Source organism: Diorhabda carinulata, unplaced genomic scaffold, assembly GCF_026250575.1.
Source record: "Diorhabda carinulata isolate Delta unplaced genomic scaffold, icDioCari1.1 Dcau_14, whole genome shotgun sequence".
Classification (NCBI taxonomy): Eukaryota; Metazoa; Arthropoda; class Insecta; order Coleoptera; family Chrysomelidae; genus Diorhabda; species Diorhabda carinulata.
In genome coordinates this window covers 412,501-420,308 of record NW_026613959.1, presented here as the reverse complement: position 1 = coordinate 420,308, position 7,808 = coordinate 412,501, and the positions used below count along the sequence as shown (strand labels likewise).

The window sequence follows — 7,808 nt, the reverse complement described above, 5'->3', positions numbered from 1 at the left end:
GCGCCCTCTGCCGGAGAGACGACAAACTAAACACCTTTTTATAGACACTAGCGCCCTCTGCCGGAGAGACGACAAACTGAACACGGTTTTATAGATACTAGCGCCCTCTGCCGGCCAGTTACCGAACTTAACACGGTTTAATAGACACTAGCGCCCTCTGCCGGCCAGAAGACAAACCAAACACAGTTTTATAGACACTAGCGCCCTCTGCCGGAGAGACGACAAACTAAACACCTTTTTATAGACACTAGCGCCCTCTGCCGGCCAGTCACCGAACTTAACACGGTTTAATAGACACTAGCGCCCTCTGCCGGCCAGAAGACAAACTAAACACAGTTTTATAGACACTAGCGCCCTCTGCCGGAGAGACGACAAACTGAACACGGTTTTATAGATACTAGCGCCCTCTGCCGGCCAGTCACCAAACTTAGGTAATTTCGTAATACTTTGTTTTTCATAATTATTACTATTTTCATAAAACTTTTATATAATACACCTCGTACGTTCATACATCGAGCGGCCATCTAATTTCATAATACTTTTTTTCCTTATTGTTAATATTTTCATAACACTTTTATGTCATACACCTCGGACGGCTTTTAAATACAAAACATCTCCACTCAATTTTCACAAATCATCTTTCTCGACAAATTGCTATATCGAGCGGAATTTAATTTCATAATACTTGTTTTTCATTATTATTTCTATTTTCATACAACTTTTATATAATACACCTCGTACGTTCATACATCGAGCGGCGATCTAATTTCATAATACTTTTTTTCCTTATTGTTAATATTTTCATAACACTTTTATGTGATAGATACACCTCGGACGGCTTTTAAATACAAAACATCTCCACTCAATTTTCACAAATCATCTTTTTCGACAAATTGCTATATCGAGCGGAATTTAATTTCATAATACTTGTTTTTCATTATTATTTCTATTTTCATACAACTTTTATATAATACACCTCGTACGTTCATACATCGAGCGGCGATCTAAATTCATAATACTTTTTTTCCTTATTGTTAATATTTGCATAACACTTTTATGTCATACACCTCGGACGGCTTTTAAATACAAAACATCTCCACTCAATTTTCACAAATCATCTTTCTCGACAAATTGCTATATCGAGCGGAATTTAATTTCATAATACTTGTTTTTTATTATTATTTCTATTTTCATACAACTTTTATATAATACACCTCGTACGTTCATACATCGAGCGGCGATCTAATTTCATAATACTTTTTTTCCTTATGGTTAATATTTTCATAACACTTTTATGTCATACACCTCGGACGACTTCTACATACAAAACATCTCCATTCAACTTCACAAATCATCTTTCTCGACAAGTTCCTATATCGAGCGGAATTTAATTTCATAATACTTGTTTTTTATTATTATTTCTATTTTCATACAACTTTTATATAATACACCTCGTACGTTCATACATCGAGCGGCCATCTAATTTCATAATACTTTTTTTCCTTATTGTTAATATTTTCATAACACTTTTATGTGATAGATACACCTCGGACGGCTTTTAAATACAAAACATCTCCACTCAATTTTCACAAATCATCTTTTTCGACAAATTGCTATATCGAGCGGAATTTAATTTCATAATACTTGTTTTTCATTATTATTTCTATTTTCATACAACTTTTATATAATACACCTCGTACGTTCATACATCGAGCGGCGATCTAAATTCATAATACTTTTTTTCCTTATTGTTAATATTTGCATAACACTTTTATGTCATACACCTCGGACGGCTTTTAAATACAAAACATCTCCACTCAATTTTCACAAATCATCTTTCTCGACAAATTGCTATATCGAGCGGAATTTAATTTCATAATACTTGTTTTTTATTATTATTTCTATTTTCATACAACTTTTATATAATACACCTCGTACGTTCATACATCGAGCGGCGATCTAATTTCATAATACTTTTTTTCCTTATGGTTAATATTTTCATAACACTTTTATGTCATACACCTCGGACGACTTCTACATACAAAATATCTCCATTCAACTTCACAAATCATCTTTCTCGACAAGTTCCTATATCGAGCGGAATTTAATTTCATAATACTTGTTTTTTATTATTATTTCTATTTTCATACAACTTTTATATAATACACCTCGTACGTTCATACATCGAGCGGCCATCTAATTTCATAATACTTTTTTTCCTTATTGTTAATATTTTCATAACACTTTTATGTGATAGATACACCTCGGACGGCTTTTAAATACAAAACATCTCCACTCAATTTTCACAAATCATCTTTTTCGACAAATTGCTATATCGAGCGGAATTTAATTTCATAATACTTGTTTTTCATTATTATTTCTATTTTCATACAACTTTTATATAATACACCTCGTACGTTCATACATCGAGCGGCGATCTAAATTCATAATACTTTTTTTCCTTATTGTTAATATTTGCATAACACTTTTATGTCATACACCTCGGACGGCTTTTAAATACAAAACATCTCCACTCAATTTTCACAAATCATCTTTCTCGACAAATTGCTATATCGAGCGGAATTTAATTTCATAATACTTGTTTTTTATTATTATTTCTATTTTCATACAACTTTTATATAATACACCTCGTACGTTCATACATCGAGCGGCGATCTAATTTCATAATACTTTTTTTCCTTATGGTTAATATTTTCATAACACTTTTATGTCATACACCTCGGACGACTTCTACATACAAAATATCTCCATTCAACTTCACAAATCATCTTTCTCGACAAGTTCCTATATCGAGCGGAATTTAATTTCATAATACTTGTTTTTCATTATTATTTCTATTTTCATACAACTTTTATATAATACACCTCGTACGTTCATACATCGAGCGGCGATCTAATTTCATAATACTTTTTTTCCTTATTGTTAATATTTTCATAACACTTTTATGTGATAGATACACCTCGGACGGCTTCTAAATACGAAAAAATGTAATTTCATAATACTTCTTTTTAATATTCACAATACATCTTTTATATATTTTCACTATACATCTTTATTAATGTTAATGTAGAAGGCGTACCGTTGTACAGCGCACATATATGTGTGGTGTATCGAAGTTGACGTCTCGTTAAATTTTAATAAACTCGTTATAATTTACGTAAAGACGTTGTTTCGGTCATTCCACATCGGTGGATTATATAGTTTTCTGAAAGGGTCCCCGTTCTCCTCCAATATATTAACGTATATTGCTAGCGGTTCCCTTTTTAGATATTATATCAATTTATCCACAAATTAAATATCTATTGCGAGATCGCGAATTTAGCTAGCGTTCTATCGTGAGCGATTCATAATGCGATCGTCTATGAAAAATATATATTATATTACACTTTTATATATATAATACACAATATTTGCGATAACTCTCATTATTCCGTGCGAGAATAAAAATTTCGTTCATTATTACCTAATGTATAAACCATGTCGCTTACAATCTAGCGAAGGGTAGAGATAATGTCGAAATTGTAGCCCGGTCGACGTAATCATCTAATTTTTCTCATTTCGATTAAATTTAGATAGATTTATAGTCGATTCGGTGAAATTTTATAAAATAAGAAAAAATATAAATAAAGCGTGGCGCTGAAAATTATATATTTTCAATAATAAGCGCAGCAAACACGCAAAAGAAAAAGTAAATAATAATGTGTTTATACACGAATATAGATGATTATTATATTATGTATAAATATAAAGTATATATGTAATATAAAAAACATCATCATAATTTATCCTCTTTTGGATATTGTTATTAAAACTTTTTCGATAATAGTTTTTTATTATAAAATATATATATATATATATAATAATAATAATAATAATATATATTATATATATTATAAAACACAGTTCCCTGGTTGATCCTGCCAGTAGTCATATGCTTGTCTCAAAGATTAAGCCATGCATGTCTCAGTACAAGCCAAATTAAGGTGAAACCGCGAAAGGCTCATTAAATCAGTTATGGTTCCTTAGATCGTACCCACATTTACTTGGATAACTGTGGTAATTCTAGAGCTAATACATGCAAACAGAGTTCCGACCGGAGACGGAAGGAGCGCTTTTATTAGATCAAAACCAATCGGTGGCGGGCTTGCTCGTCATCGTACAATTTGGTGACTCTGAATAACTTTTCGCTGATCGCACGGTCTCGCACCGGCGACGCATCTTTCAAATGTCTGCCTTATCAACTGTCGATGGTAGGTTCTGCGCCTACCATGGTTGTAACGGGTAACGGGGAATCAGGGTTCGATTCCGGAGAGGGAGCCTGAGAAACGGCTACCACATCCAAGGAAGGCAGCAGGCGCGCAAATTACCCACTCCCGGCACGGGGAGGTAGTGACGAAAAATAACGATACGGGACTCATCCGAGGCCCCGTAATCGGAATGAGTACACTCTAAACCCTTTAACGAGGATCAATTGGAGGGCAAGTCTGGTGCCAGCAGCCGCGGTAATTCCAGCTCCAATAGCGTATATTAAAGTTGTTGCGGTTAAAAAGCTCGTAGTCGAATCTGTGTCCCACGCCGCTGGTTCATCGTACGCGGTGTTAACTGGCGTGTCGTGGGACGTCCTGCCGGTGGGCTTAGCTCGCAAGGGCGGCCCAACTCAATCCCGCCGCGGTGCTCTTGACTGAGTGTCGAGGTGGGCCGGCACGTTTACTTTGAACAAATTAGAGTGCTTAAAGCAGGCCAAAATTTTGCCTGAATACTGTGTGCATGGAATAATGGAATAGGACCTCGGTTCTATTTTGTTGGTTTTCGGAACCCCGAGGTAATGATTAATAGGAACGGATGGGGGCATTCGTATTGCGACGTTAGAGGTGAAATTCTTGGATCGTCGCAAGACGGACAGAAGCGAAAGCATTTGCCAAAAACGCTTTCATTGATCAAGAACGAAAGTTAGAGGTTCGAAGGCGATCAGATACCGCCCTAGTTCTAACCATAAACGATGCCAGCTAGCGATCCGCCGACGTTCCTCCGATGACTCGGCGGGCAGCTTCCGGGAAACCAAAGCTTTTGGGTTCCGGGGGAAGTATGGTTGCAAAGCTGAAACTTAAAGGAATTGACGGAAGGGCACCACCAGGAGTGGAGCCTGCGGCTTAATTTGACTCAACACGGGAAACCTCACCAGGCCCGGACACCGGAAGGATTGACAGATTGAGAGCTCTTTCTTGATTCGGTGGGTGGTGGTGCATGGCCGTTCTTAGTTGGTGGAGCGATTTGTCTGGTTAATTCCGATAACGAACGAGACTCTAGCCTGCTAACTAGGCGTATTTCGACATCCCAAAGGCCCGTCGGTATTGAGTTTCGGCTCTTGCCGTTCGCGGTTTTTACTGTCGGCGTACAAATAATTCTTCTTAGAGGGACAGGCGGCTTCTAGCCGCACGAGATTGAGCAATAACAGGTCTGTGATGCCCTTAGATGTTCTGGGCCGCACGCGCGCTACACTGAAGGAATCAGCGTGTCCTCCCTGGCCGAGCGGCCCGGGTAACCCGCTGAACCTCCTTCGTGCTAGGGATTGGGGCTTGCAATTGTTCCCCATGAACGAGGAATTCCCAGTAAGCGCGAGTCATAAGCTCGCGTTGATTACGTCCCTGCCCTTTGTACACACCGCCCGTCGCTACTACCGATTGAATGATTTAGTGAGGTCTTCGGACTGAGCGCGGTGGCGTTTCGGCGTCGCCGATGCTTCGGAAAGATGACCAAACTTGATCATTTAGAGGAAGTAAAAGTCGTAACAAGGTTTCCGTAGGTGAACCTGCGGAAGGATCATTACAGAGTATTTGTTCGTTTTTAAACAAAAAAAAAAAAAACGAAATCAAGTCTGTATTAATTGTAAAAGAGAATTTTCTTCTACAAAATTATCGAACTCTTCAAAAGAAATTTATATATGTTATAAATTATATATATATATATATATATATATATATTATAGATGTATATATATTGAAATCTTTTTTTAATTTTTACAAAATTCGAACAAGTTTCGAATAAAATTAAAAAAAAAAAGATAAATATAATTCATACGTCTATAAAAATATATTTACATATATAAATTTTTCCAATAAAAATATAACGAAAAATTTTTATCATAGTTTATAGAAGGCGTCGACGACGATGACGACACAACAATAACAACATATGTATTATTATATATTATAACGATTGACGGAACGATCATTAACAAAATTTCTTGTTAACTAAAAACGTTCTGATAAAGAATCGTTATTATAATAAACGAAAAATATATAGTTTATTGAAACGTCGTCTGTTGTCGTGTGTGTGTCTATATTTTTATGGATAAATTTTATTTCGTTTATTATATTATTACCTAAGTTTTTTATCGTTTGAAGGTAATACAAGAAAATATCGACAAGATTATATGTGATGATTATGTTATTGAGACATTTTCATCCGGGTACCTAAACGAAATTTAAGCACATGTCGATTCTATCGATATGTATAAAAATTCGTTTTAGAAATAATATTTTATGTATTATTTCGAAGGTGTTCGAAGATTTACGCCCGACCGTCGAAATTTGTATAAAACTTTCAAGATAAAAAAAAAACTGTAATAATATAAAGAGGAGGAATATATCGTGCGAGATATCTGTCTATGCGCGCCTCGTTTGTAATAAAACATGTGCAGCGGTTAAAATTTATCAGATATATCAAAGTACGATATTATAATTTCTCTAAAAGTTTCGAATAATTACCATTTATTATAATATATATATATATATATATATATATATATATATATAAAAAATGTCGTTATATAAATTTTCTATACGCGTATAAGATATTATAATAATATTATTAATTTAATAATAATCAAATATTAAAAATACGACGAATAGAATATGAGAAAACGACATAATAATAAAATGATTACCCTGAACGGTGAATCACTTGGCTCGTGGGTCGATGAAGAACGCAGCTAATTGCGCGTCAACTTGTGAACTGCAGGACACATGAACATCGACATTTCGAACGCACATTGCGGTCCTCGGATACTCGTTCCCGGACCACTCCTGACTGAGGGTCGTATCAATTTAAAAGACTGCTTAGAATTTAAAATTTTTCTATTTATTAAAGAAAAATAATGCCTAAGCGTGTTGGATGTGAAACAATAACGCACACTAATTAAGAAAAAACACATGCACATACAAACTTGTGCGTATTTTTTTTTGTATTTGTGCGGCATCCTAAAGTGCGAAAAGCAGCGTAAATTTTTATAGAAAAAGTTACGCAATTTTTGAACACAACCCGCTATACCATAAATTAATCGTGTATTTATATGAAATACATAAAATTTGTTTGGTAGAGAGTTATATTTATATATAATATATATATATTATACATATATACGACGTATATATAGTCGATAAATAAGTGTGTGTGTATATATAATATATTTATGATAAAATGATAACGCGGTCGTCGTGTCCGAGAGAAATAATAAAGTTTCGAAGACTGGACGTCTGACCAGTGTTTTATTTATATCATTTATACACACGGTATATCGACAAAATATATGAATTATATATATTAAAAATATTATATATGTATAAAGGCTGGTGGTGTGTTGCTGATGCTGATGCTGATGCTGATGCTGATGCTGATGCTGCTGCTGCCGACTCTTTAAATAAAAACAAATAATGTTATATTTCATATGAGAGATGATATTATTATTAAACACACGTTTTTTTTTATGATAGTTTGGCGAATTGTAT

The 7,808-nt window shown here is 34.8% G+C and overlaps 2 non-coding genes across 2 annotated transcripts; both read left to right on the top strand.

Annotated features, from left to right (window-relative positions):
- Positions 1-3,925: 3,925 nt before the first annotated feature.
- On the top strand, positions 3,926-5,847 carry LOC130903204 (small subunit ribosomal RNA). The gene has a single exon (XR_009060610.1). It is a non-coding gene; the product is annotated as a small subunit ribosomal RNA (ribosomal RNA).
- Positions 5,848-6,964: 1,117 nt separating this feature from the next.
- LOC130903171 (5.8S ribosomal RNA) lies at positions 6,965-7,120 on the top strand. The gene has a single exon (XR_009060579.1). It is a non-coding gene; the product is annotated as a 5.8S ribosomal RNA (ribosomal RNA).
- The last annotated feature ends 688 nt before the right edge of the window (positions 7,121-7,808 follow it).